Source organism: Equus asinus, chromosome 7 (genome assembly GCF_041296235.1).
Source record: "Equus asinus isolate D_3611 breed Donkey chromosome 7, EquAss-T2T_v2, whole genome shotgun sequence".
NCBI lineage: Eukaryota > Metazoa > Chordata > Mammalia > Perissodactyla > Equidae > Equus > Equus asinus.
In genome coordinates this window covers 54,590,038-54,603,156 of record NC_091796.1, presented here as the reverse complement: position 1 = coordinate 54,603,156, position 13,119 = coordinate 54,590,038, and positions in this window count along the sequence as shown.

Genomic DNA, 13,119 nt, shown 5'->3' with positions numbered 1-13,119 from the left:
CAAATGAATAAAAGCACAAAGTCACCTGTCTTTTACTTTTCTTTAAATTAAATTTCATCACCAGCAAGTATTTATAGACCACGATCTAGGTATGTGATATGATCCAAGTTCTGCTCTGTGACCATGGACAAGTTGCTGCACCTCTCTGAGCCTGTTTCTTTAATGGTAAAAATTTTAAAAAGGAAAGGAAAGGGAAAATGAGCAGTAGTACTACCCAAGTTACAGAGCTGTAAGTTTTGTAAGACGATATGGTTTGCAATATGGAAACAAGGTAATACCTGAGACCATGGCACACGATGGTGGGCACCCGGTGAGCCCCATTGTTTTTATCTGTGGAGAGTGGGAACACAATCAGACCCAAGCAGGGAATCATGAAAAGCTCTTGGACATTGATTCCTAACTTACCTACAGGGCAAGAAGGGACAAATACCTGTGTCTACCACATCACGTTCAACGCTTATCCGTCCCCATGTGAGAGAGAGGGAGCTCTGGCTACAACATGTCACCCCACTGACGGCCCAAATTAATCTGGCATCCAGAGCACAGCGCCCCCTCTTCCTCCTCTGCTGCAAAGCTGCGGGCTAGGTCCAAGACGACCTGCCCAGTCTGAGGCGGGACCACTCTTCAGACTGCGGGTGCACCCTCCTAAGATCTGAGGTCCAAGGTCAATACCTAAATAGAAGGCAGCACGTGAGCCCCAGGTCACTGAGCCCAGGCCCCTGAGCCCTCTGTACCTGTCCCAGTCAAAAGCCTTGCTCCATGTGCCCAAGAGGAAGTGATGCACCATGCCGCTCCTTCTTAATACAACCAATAGGGCGTGAGGGCCGGAGAGAATACTCCCCCACAGGCTGAGCAACCCAAGGTTTCCATTGCAAACAAAAGCCAGGAAAACTAGCAAAGCAGGAAACTGGACACAACAAAAAGGTGGCCCAGTCTCCTGGCTCACTCTGGGCAGATGACGATCCAGTCGGGTCCGGCCCGGCCTCTTCATCTAACGAGGAGCAGGGAATGCTTGGAAGCACTTCAGGGAGGGAGCACCTGAAGGGAGGACGAGAATTAGCAGGCCCAGGAGGCGGGAGGCAGAGGTTCCAAGATCTCCAGGCGGGCTGGTGGCTGCGTCCCGACAGAGGTGTCATCAGCATCAGCACAAGAGGCCCCGAAACTATCTGCAGCCTCAAGGTGGTCTCATGCTGGTAGGTTTAGGAATTCTCTTAAGTTCCACTTTCAGCCAAATGAAACTGCTATGAAAAAACTGAGAAGGCAGTAGAGAGAGAACTCAAACACACTGCTTTACTTTCTTTAAAACATGGCAATCCCAGAGTTCAGCTGACCACAATGAGCAGCCTGTACCGACACGGGGCTAAGTCACTCTCCATCGGGGCATCCTGCAGCCATCCATCCATAATCAGAGGGTTTCCACAACCCGTCTGACCAGTTAGTCCTCTGGTTCCAGAGAAAACCTTAGTTCTTCATTTCACATATGTGGGTACCCAGAAACTATAAGAGGTGAGCTGCCAATGACATTTTAAAGTAAGCCCAGGGAGATCAACTTCAAAAGAAAAGCATATTATTCCTGGCCTCCTCACCATGGGCATCAACTCACACCAACTTCCTGATCTCTGCCAGAGCCTGCGAACTTTAGTCATTATGAAGGTCCCATCCTGTACCTTCTACAAAAAGCAGGGTGGGCACGCTGGCCTAGATAAGGTCATTTCAGGGCATCAATCCCACCTGAGCATAGAAGCTGAAGCAGCTTGTGACCATTTTTTCCCTTGAACTCATGGCCCCATAGCAGCACTGGAGTTTTCTTTTGAAAATGTTAACAGACTACACGAGGCCTTTTGTTTTTCACACTCTATCATTGGGAGAGGGAAGCTGAATAGAGGGTGTGGAAATGGAAGAATTCAACACGTGTTGAGGGCCTACTGTGTGCCACGTGGCAGAGGAGAGGCATCTTTTTTTTTTCTTTCTGCTTTTTCTCCCCAAATCTCCCCAGGACATAGTTGTATATTTTAGTCGTGGGTCCTTCTAGTTGTGGCATGTGGGATGCCAACTCACAATGGCCTGATGATCAGTGCCATGTCCACGCCCAGGATCTGAACCCATGAAACCCTAGGCCGCCAAAGCAAACCACTCAGCCACGGGGCCAGCCCCAAGGCATCTTTCTGAAATGGAGGAAAAGAAGCTGGACTGTGGGAGACCCCTGATGAAACGGAATTGGATTAGCTTTACCGGCTAACCTGCCCACCTGCCCACCAGTCTACCAGGAGAATTCAGAATCAGGAGAAGGACAGAGATAAGGTCAAGGAGTGGCTACCCTTGGTCAAGACACATATTATTTTAGGGATACTATACAATTCCAACATGCTAGAATGTCAAGAAGAAAGACACGGAAGAAGGAAACCAGCAGAGAACCCATGAGCAAAGGCTTGTGAAAACCTGCGACAGCGTGGGGTCGTGCAAATATAAAACCTCATTACGCAACGCGTAGGCACAGCTAGGCGGGCCGGTGGAGCCTCAGGTGTCCTTGGACCCTGTACTGCAGCAAAGACAGAGGAAAAGCACAGCCATGAAATTGCAGAACAGAAGAGTTTTGTGTACTGCTAATTAATTCACTAAACGTTTTTTAAACATTCACAGTCTTGATCACTGGGCACAGGGACAAAAGATATCTAAGAAACAGCCCCTGCCCTAAGTGAGTGCATACTCTGCTGGGGAAGCCAATATTTAAAAAAAAATAAAATGCAAACTAACTGCAATAATAGGGGTGTGCATATTCAGAGGATGCTCAGAGGCAGCAAAGCCAGGCAATCTTTCAAGTGGAATCTTCGGGAGATTTTCTAAATCCAGCTCCAATTTCCTTAGAATTTAGAAATTTTAGATCCTGCTTCTGGCATTATATTGTCTGTCACTTTAAATTTTTATACTGTTGAAAGTTTGGAGATTTTTCTACATTTTCATGGGTGTCTAGAATATGAGAATAAGAGGATTGTAAAGATCTTCAGAAACAACACGTGTGCTAGAAACTCAACTGATATTGGAGAAGGGCCTCACTTATTAGACGTTAAAACCTTCTATAAAGTTAATTAAAATATGCGATAGTGATTGAGCAAAGGAGAGACAATTCAGTGGAATATATAGCTCATCTAGAAACATCCCCAGATATATTTAGGAGCTTAGAACATGGGAAAGTTTGCAACTCAAATCAGTGATGAAAGGCTGGGTCATTCGGTAAATGGTGTTGAGTGTCATTTGCAAAGATATTGATTTTGCAAACGAATCACGATTTGCAAAAATATGATACATCTCTCCCATCCTATAGCAAATTAATTCCAGATGGACTAATAACTAAATGTTTGTAAAAGAAATCCCCAAACTTCTAAATAAAATATGGGTGACTATACAACCTGAGTAGAGAAGGATTTCCTAAGAACAATCAGAAGGAAAGAACGCCTAAAGGATAATGACGATAGATTATTCTCCATAGAAAGAGAGCATGTGCAGTGTCACTGACTTCCATTGACTAGAGCCGAGGGCAGCGTGGTGTCAGTGAGACCCTGGGCAGACACTCTGACACTGGGGGGGTATGTGTGTGCGAGCGAGCATGCGTGTGTTTGGTGTTTTCATTTTTCAACACTGATTATGTATTATTGTGTATTAAAAATAGAAATTTGTTGTTTTTTACAACTAATGTCTGGAAACTCAACTTTCAAAGTATTTTCCCCTTAACTAACTGCAGAAAACAAACAAAAAGTAAAATTGATATGTCTCCCGGTTAATAATGCTCTTTCACATACATTATGATGCCGTTTTTCAAAATAACCCAATGAAGTAAATGATTCCATTTTTATCTCTACATTTGGTTAATGAGGATATTGGGACTCAGAGTGGGGTAGTGGCTTGTCCAACACCATACAGCAAGCAAGAAGGTGAACTGCAAACCATTTCCAGATATCCAGGTTCTCCATGTTATATATATGCTACATCACATTTTCTTTATCCATTCATCTGTTGATAGGCAATTAGGTTGTTTCCACATCTTGGCTGTTGTCAATAATATTGCAGTGAACATGGGCGTGCAGATATCTCTTCAGGATCCAGATTTCAATTCCTTTGGAAATATACCCAGAAGTAGGATTACTAGATCACATAGTAATTTTATTTTTAATTTTTTGAGGAACTTCCATATTGTTTTCCATAGTGGCTGCACCATTGTGCATTCCCGCCAACAGTGTAAGAGGGTTCCCTTTTCACTGCATCCTCATCAGTGCTTGTCCTTTTAAAAAATTTTTTCATAATAGCCACCCTAACAGGTGTGAGGTGATATCTCACTGTGGTTTTGATTTGTGGGGTGAGAGGAAACTTATGGAGGTGATGGATAAGTTTACGGCATTGATCGTGATGATGGTTTCATGGGTGTATACTTATCTCTAGACGCATCAAGTTGAATACATTAAATATCTACAGTTTTTTGTATGTCAATTAGATCTCAATAAAGTGGTTTTAAAAACAAAGAAATAATTTAAAGAAACAGGTAATTTAAATTCATTCATGCGAAATTGTGGATTTCCCTAAGAAGTTAGAGTCTGGAGCCATAACTCTTCACACTAAAACATATGTTTACCTTATATTACTAATCAAAACACTTACTCTCTCAGCCCACTACACTTCCTGTCATCCTCTCTCCCAGAACCAGTGGGTGGGAATTAGATTCACAACTGTGTAACCAAAGGACTGTTGGCTGGTTTTACCAAATCAAAGGAATACAAGCTCTCATGAGCTATGAGAGGACTAGGATCCTGCCAGTGTTAAATTGCTGTGCTATCCCACGCCTCCAGCATGGTAGGTATTCAATAAATATAAATGAGTGGAAGAATGAAGATCTGGTTCAAAGGGAGGCAGGCCTCCTTCTCTTAGAAAGCAAAAAAATGCTTGCAACATTCACTTGACACTATTTGCAGAAAGGGACCCTCTTTATGCTACAGTGGCTGGAAATGGAAAACTACCTAACTGTTAAGTCACAGGACATTAATTAAATATATTACAGTCTAGACATGCCCTACAGACAATTAAAATAACATTACTGAAGTCAACCTAACGATATATCACTTAGGATGATTTCAGTTTCAAGTAACATAAAACACTGACTGAAATTGACTTTTTAAAATAAGGACTTTTATTAACACACATATCAGGAAGTCCAGAGAGAGGGAAAGTTTCAGGGTTGGCTGGTCCCAAACCTCAGTAATGTCAGCCAGGACCAGTTTCTTCCCACCACTCTGCTCTGCCCTCCTTGGTGTGTCAGATTTGCCTCAGGGCGCTCTCCTTCACTGTTTGAAGATGGCTGTGAAGTTCCTTCTCAGGAGCCCCCAGCAGACCTCCCATTACATCTCAGAAGTGAATCATATGGCTATCCCTAAAGTAATCATTGGAGAGTATTGGTGTAGACCAATGAGGATGAACCCCCTTGGTCTTGGATATAGTTACCTGCATCTGATGATGAGGAGTAAGCCTCTGAACAGAAGTGATGATTGGGTATCAGATGTATCAATCAGGATAGGCCATACTACACTGCAGAAACAAATAGCTCCCAACTCCTAATGGTTTAAAATAGCAAAAGTAGTCATCCAGCCCTGATAGCCTAGTGGTTAAAGTTCGGTGCACTCCGCTTTGGCAGTCCAGGTTCAGTTCCTGGGCGTGGAAGCACGCCACTCGTCTGTCAGTAGCCATGCTCTGGTGGCAGCTCACACAGAAGAACTAGAAGGATAAGTGGAAGATTGGCAACAGATGTTAGCTCAGGTCAAATCCTTCCCACAAGAGAAAAAAAGGCATTTTGGGCATTTTAAGAAAAAAATAAAATATATTAATTAATTAATTAAGAGCCTATTTCCTTCTCATGACACATGTACATCACATCAACAAGGGTCTCTTTTCATCATGGTCTCGCAGATAGTCAGGCTGATGGAGGAGCCCCATCTCAAACACTGCTACTCACCTCACCACAAGGAAATGAAGAGCTCTGAGGGGTGTCAAATAAGCAATTAAACACTCTGGCCTGGAAGTTGTGTCACCTCCACTCTCAACTCATTGACCAAAACTAGGCACATGGCCCCACTCATCACAAGGGTGTCAGAAGGTGTGGTCCTAATATGTGCTTAGAAGGAGGGAGAACCAGAAATATTTGGCAGACAGCATCATATTAGGTAAGCAATGGGAAAATATTCATGATACTCTATTAAGTGAAAAAAGCATGTGGCTAAAGAATATCCACTGTATTAACCCAAGTATAACTCTGTGGGTGTGTAACAAACTGAAAATGATTATTATCTTAACAAATGGCAACAAAATTCTTAGAGATTGTATTGTTTTTAGTTAGGAAGATATCTTATTAAACTTCTTAGGGTGGACGTATGAGCCTGAAAACATAATCTATTGGATAATGAGAAAAAAAGGGAATAGCTAAAGTGTTCCATATTAGAAATAAATGGGAATTTGGGATAAGAGTGAGCAATGAAGAGGGAATAGTAGAAAGGAATCAGAGGGAATTGTTAAGCATCATGGAATATGGCCCAAGGACTTTTAGATATCTTAAAGCAGGGTTTCCCAACAAAGGTACTATCGAAATTTTGGGTTGGATACCTCATTGTTGAGGAGCAGGGCTATCCTGCACACCGTAGGACGTTTAGCAGCATCTTTGGTCTCTACTCGGATGCTAGTAGCGCTTGTGACAACCAAAAATGTGTGACAGTCAAAAATGTCTCCAGTCACTGCCAAATGTCCCTAGGAGGCAACATCACCCCTAGTTGAGAACCACTGCGTTAGAGGGCTATCTAATATTCTGTTTTAAGTAATCTGTATTGCTACAGAGTAAACTCTTCCCTACTCCCCATATGCCCAAAATATTTAGTAGAGTCTACCAGACACACGTGAGTTGTTTCTCTCGGGACATTCAAGGAGTGGGTATGTTTATCCTGCGTGAACAGGGGATTCAAACAAAATTTCAAAGACTTAAAGGGAAGAAGATAGATAAATATATAAATAGAGAAAGTAAGAAGACATAGACTCCGGCATACAGACAGACAGGATAACAGATATAAACCAGAACATCCCAGGCAATCACGGACATGGATCATCTTGCCTAGAACCCTTCTCATCTGTCTTCCATGTCTACAGCTTGGCCTCTTCTAGAATGTCATATAAATGGAATCCTGCAGCCGGCAGCCTTTTGAGTCTGGCTTTTCTAACTTAGCATCATCCAGCTTCATCCGTGTTGTTACATGTGTCAATAGTTCATTATCTTTATTGCTGAGTAAGTATTTCAACTGTATGGAGGTACCACAATTTGTTTATCCATTCACCCAGTAAAGGACATTTGGCTTGTTTCCAGGTTTTGGTCGTTGTGAATAGTGCTGCTATAAATATTCACGTACAGGTTTTTGTGTGAATATAACCTTTCATTTCTCTAGGTTAAACTGCTGGGTCACATGGTAAATGTATATATAGCTTTATAAGAAATTGCCAGTTTTTCCAGAATAGCTGTACCAGTTTGCCTCCCAGCAGCAATATATAATAGTTCCAGTTGTTCTGAATGCTCACCAGCACTTGGCATTGTCAGGTTTGTTTGTTTTTTAGCCATTCTACTAAGTATGTAGCAGTGTCTCATTATGGCTTTAATTTGCATTTCCCTCTGACTACCGATATTGAACTTCCTTCTGTGTACTTATTTGCTGCCCACATATCTTGTTTAGTGAAGTGTTAAAATTTTTTTGCCAATTTATATAATTGAGTGTTTCTTTCCTAATTATTGAGTTTTGAGAGCTCTTTATATATTCTAGATGCAAGTCCTTCATCAGATATGTGATTTTCAAATAGTTTCACCCAGTCAGTAGCTTGTCTTTTTATTCTATTAGCATGACTTTCTCAAAGCAAAAGATTTTAATTTTGATGAAGTCCATATTATCAATCTTTTTCCTTATTGATCATGATCTTAGAGCTGTATCTAGAAACCTTTTGCCTAACTTGAGGTCAGAAAGATTTTCTTCCGTCTTTTCTTTTAAAAGTTTTATGGTTTTGTCTTACATTTAAGTCTATGATGCATTTTAAATTTTTGTAAAAGTTGTGAGGTTTAGGTCAAAAGTCCCCTTTATCATTGAAGCAAGTTTGGATTGGGTTTTCTGTTACTTGCTACAGATGGCCTCCTAACTGACTAACATACGATAAATATGATGTATTAAGTAGATGCATATGAATATATATATTGTATATATACTCACACAAACATGCATCATTTAAAGAGCTAGACTGAAAAACATCAAAAATTAACAGTGATTTAGATTCTAAGAATGTGGGCAACTTTAATTTCCCCTTTATGCTTTTCTGAATTTTCCGCAATAAACCTGCATTAGTTTTGCTAGCCGAAAGAAATCATTAAGTATAATGTAGTATTTATGGGTGAAATAACATGATTCTGGGATTTATTTTGAACTATCTCAGCAAAAATAAAAAGCTGGAGGAAGATAGATGAAACGAAATTAGCAAGCTACTGATATTGATATTGAAGCTAGGTGACAGGGACATAAGGTTCATTATACTATTCAACTTTTTTGTAATTTTGAAAATTCACATAATAAAATGATGAAAGAAAAAGGAAGAGAGGAAGGGAGGAGGGAGGAAGGGAGGGAGGAAGAAAAGGAGGTTTAGGTCAAAGTTCTTGTTTTGTAAATGAATGTCCTATTATTCCAACACTATTTGTTGAAAAGATGACAATCCTTTCTCCGTTGAATTGCTTTGTACCTTTGTCAAAACTCAAGTGACTATATTGTGTGCTTCTACTTCTGTACTCTCTATTCTGCTGCATTTACCTATGTGTTTATCCTTTGTCTAGACCACATTCTTTTGGTGACTATGGCTTTAGCGTAAGTCTTCAGATCAGGGAGTCCTCCAACTTTGTTCATTTTCAAAACTGTTTTGGCTATCTTATTCCTTTGCCATAAACATTTTAGAATCAACTTGTTTATATCTACAAAAGTCCTTTTGATATTTTTCTTGGGATTGCACTGAGTCTATATTCAATACAGGGAGAATCTACGTCTTAATAATATTGAGTCTTCCAACCCATGAACAAAGTATATTTTTCCATTTATTTATATCTTTGTTACTTTTTTCATCAGTATTTTGTCATTTTCAGCACACCAAATTTGCACGTATTTTTCCAGATTAGTATCTCTTATGTATTAATCATGTGTCTTGAAACATTACTAAACTTGTTAATTCCAGTAGCTTTCTAGAAGATTCCCTGGGGTTTCTAAATAGGCAATCATGCCATCTGTGAATGGAGACATTTTTATTTCTTCTTTTCCAATATGAATGCTTTTTATGTCTTTTCCTTGCCTTATTGTGTCTAGGACTTTCACTATGATATTCCCCTGATTTTAGGGGAAAAGCATTCAGTCTTTCACCATTAAGTATGTTAGCTGTGGATATTTTGTTGATGCTGTTTATCAGATTAAGGAAATTCCCCATTATTTCTAGTTTGCTGAAATTTTAAAATATAAGTAGATGTTGAATTTTGTCAAATGCTTTTGCATTCAAGTCTATTAAGATGATCGTGTGGTTTTTCTTCTTTAGTTTATTAATATTGTAGTTACACGGATTGATTTCAAGTGTTGAACCAGCCTTCATTTTTGAGATAAACCCTTCTTGGTCATAATGTGTTTGCCTTTTTATGCATTACTGGATTTAATTTGCTAACATTTTGAGGATTTTTGTATCTGTGTTTATGAAGGATATTGGCCTGTAGTTGTCTTCTCTTGCTATATTTTTGTCTGGTTTTGATATCAGGGTATTGCTGGCCTCATAAAGCAAGCCTCCTTTTCTACTTTTCTGGAAAGTATATAAATACACAAATTTGTATATATATAAGTATATAAATATAACTGGCATTGTTTCTTCCTTAAATGTTTGATAAAATGAAGCAATTTTTTGAAAGACACAAATTACCAAAGCTCACCCATCTAAGTTTTTAAATTTATTGTCATAAAATTGTTCTTAATATTTTCTTATAGTCCTTTTAACTTCGGTAGGGTCAGTGGTAATGTCCCCTCTTTCATTCCTAATTTTGGAAATTTCTGTCTTCTTTCTGTTTTTCTTGGTCAGTCTAGCTAAAAGTTTGTCCTTTTTTAAAAAAAAAAAAGAAATCTTTTCAAGGAACAGCTTTTGGCTGCATTGATTTTCCTTATTTTTTTTAAGCCTAGCTTCTTACATTCATTCCTGTGTCTGAGTAGTGCACCTGTCAGCCAATGATTAGAGAGAGACTGTGCTCAACCACCTCAAACCAGCAAGCCTTCTGTCCTATATCAAAGGATCTGTGTGTGGCTGGAGAAGAAAGTTCAATGATCAAGTCATTTTCGAGTCTTCCCAGTCATCACTTTCCACCGGGCCCTTTTGCATCTCCTCCGTGTACGCACACAGCCTCAGGGGTGGTCAGGACGACGCTTGGCTTGAGCACTTTCCTATCTTGCTCTGTATTTAGGCAGCCTCAGCCAGGAATATGTTTGTCCCAACCACCACCACAACCTCTGGCTGGAGCCCTGGCATGTTCGCTCACCTGCCTCTGAGACTGTCACTTCCACCAATATCTCCAATGCCACTAAATCAACTGAGCCTCCTTCAACTACAGTAGAGAAGCTGCCAGCCTTCACTGGGCAAAAGCTTCACTGGGAGAAGCTCTGTGTGAACTGAGCTTGGGGATGGGTAAGGGAGAAATAGGAGCATCCATAGACCAGAACATCACAGATTCTCACACTTCTTAACCAATGTTTAGCAGTGTTTCAAGCATAAATGCTACTCAAATTCTTGTATATCTTTGGTTGGTTTCTCAAATACTGAATGGTTTGTTGTTGTTTTTTCAATTTGTCCATACTTATAATTGCTTTTTAGGGACAAAATTTGCTACTCTCTTCACTCAGCCGTAGCCAGAAACTTAGTTTTTAACTTAGTTTGAAAGAAAGAACCTACCAAACCTTAAACTCTTAATTATATCTCTAGACATTCTCCTGACCTATCTTTTTTTTTTTTTTTTTTGCTGAGGAAGTTTCTCCTTGAACTAACATTTGTGCCATTCTTCCTCTATGTCGTATGTGGGTTGCAACCACAGCATGGCTGATGAGTGGTGTAGGTCCGCGCCCAGGATCCAAATCTGCAAACCCAGGCTGCCAAAGCGGAGCACGCTGAACTTAACCACTACACCACGGGACTGGCCCCTCTCCTGACCATTTTTAATGTTACACATCTATTTTACATGATTGCAAGTAGTGTGTACATATTTTTTTGAATTCTGAGTTGTTTTTAACTTGTTATTTTATATATTCATTTCAATGCATTGGCATAACTCACAGAATACCGTCATGTTCATGTTGAACAATAGTATACTTTTAAAAGTCTGCAAACACATGATACTTTCAATTTTGTGTGTGGGTTTGGAAGCCAACTTTGTTCTTTCCAGGTTGCTTGGAGAGCTATTCATAAGCTTTGTGAAATAAATATTCTTGTCACCATCTCAGTGGTTCCTTATAGATTCAATGAAAATAATCTCTTACAGATTGTGAAGAAATTCTAATGTTCAGAACATATTTTTGACAGGCTTTAAGACCCACACCACAATATGTAACTATGATTTATACCCCATAACATACTCCACTCTTCATATAAAGTCTATGTCATCTATTTATCTAACTTTATCTATATCTATTCATCTCTATATAAAGTGAATCAAAATCATTGGCATTGATAATCAACATTTTATGACAACCCTAGAGAGGGCTGGATACATTCTGGGTATCATAAAACCAAATGTGATCATTACAGTATAACTGTTAACACTTCTGCTTTTCAAGACATATAAATCCTATATTGGATAAAAATGCCTTAGACCAAAAAGCACCTAGAACCAGAATTCCATATTTCCTAAAATTTCATGAAATAATATATTTCCAAAAGTATTAGTTCTCCATTACACACCTATTATTGAACATACTAAAGTCATTATGCCTTACTTTCTATGTTCCACTCGGTGACAGCATAAATCAAATTGACTTGGTATGGGCTAGTGGTAGCACACAATAGTATACCAGAAAAGAGCGTTTTAGGAAAAGCAAAAGAAACCTAAAGAGGTGACGGTTTTTCTTTTAAGTCCATATGCAGTAAAAATATATCAATGCTACCTATGGATTTTACAGAAATTTTTTAAAAGGCTCTTTGTAAAATTCATGTCTTAGTCTCTAAACACATATCATTAGTGAACAGCTGTTTAAGGTTATCCAAAATAAACCACTACTGTATTTTGATACATTGATTCCCCAAATTGGCACATTCTAGGCCTCATTTAGGTTTTTTAAAAAAGCAATTACACAGATGCTGGATAAGAGATATGACTTGTGGGCAGTTCCTACGAAACTGAAAAATTGACTGCAAACCCTACAAGCGACTTCCCACAAAATGACTGCCACAAAGGCCAGCGACGTGGATGGAAAATGCAGAGTCTGACCCCAGAGATAATCCTAGTGCACTACACATGGTGCCAGGTGCATCTGGAAGACTGGGCTGAGTTCCAGGCACACACTGGAGGCCAACCGAAACGAGTAAGAGAACTGGGTGAGGAAACTGAGTGCATTTCAACCTCACAGAAAGAAAGTTACAGGGAGATCTGAGAGCACTCTTTGAATATTTGAAGCATGGTTGTGTCAGGATCTGTTCTCACAGCCTTATCACGATCTGTCTAGCCTACCCACTTTTTCCCTACTAATCAAACAGATTTGTTTAGGTTGCCAGGGAGACTCCTCTCAGGAGGAAGCCCACCCAAGCTCCAGGCACAGAATCACGATGGGTCTAAACCAGCCGTAGTACAGTCAAGCACTGCATAACGACACTTTGGTCAATGACAAACCATATATTCGACGGTGGTCCCAACATTAGTACCAGATATCCTAGCTGTGTAGTAGGCTCTGCCATCTAGGTTTGTGTAAGTGCACTCCATGATGTTCGCACAACAACTTAATCACTAATCACACATTTCTCAGAATTATCCCGGACATTAAGCAACACATGACTGTAATCTCATTC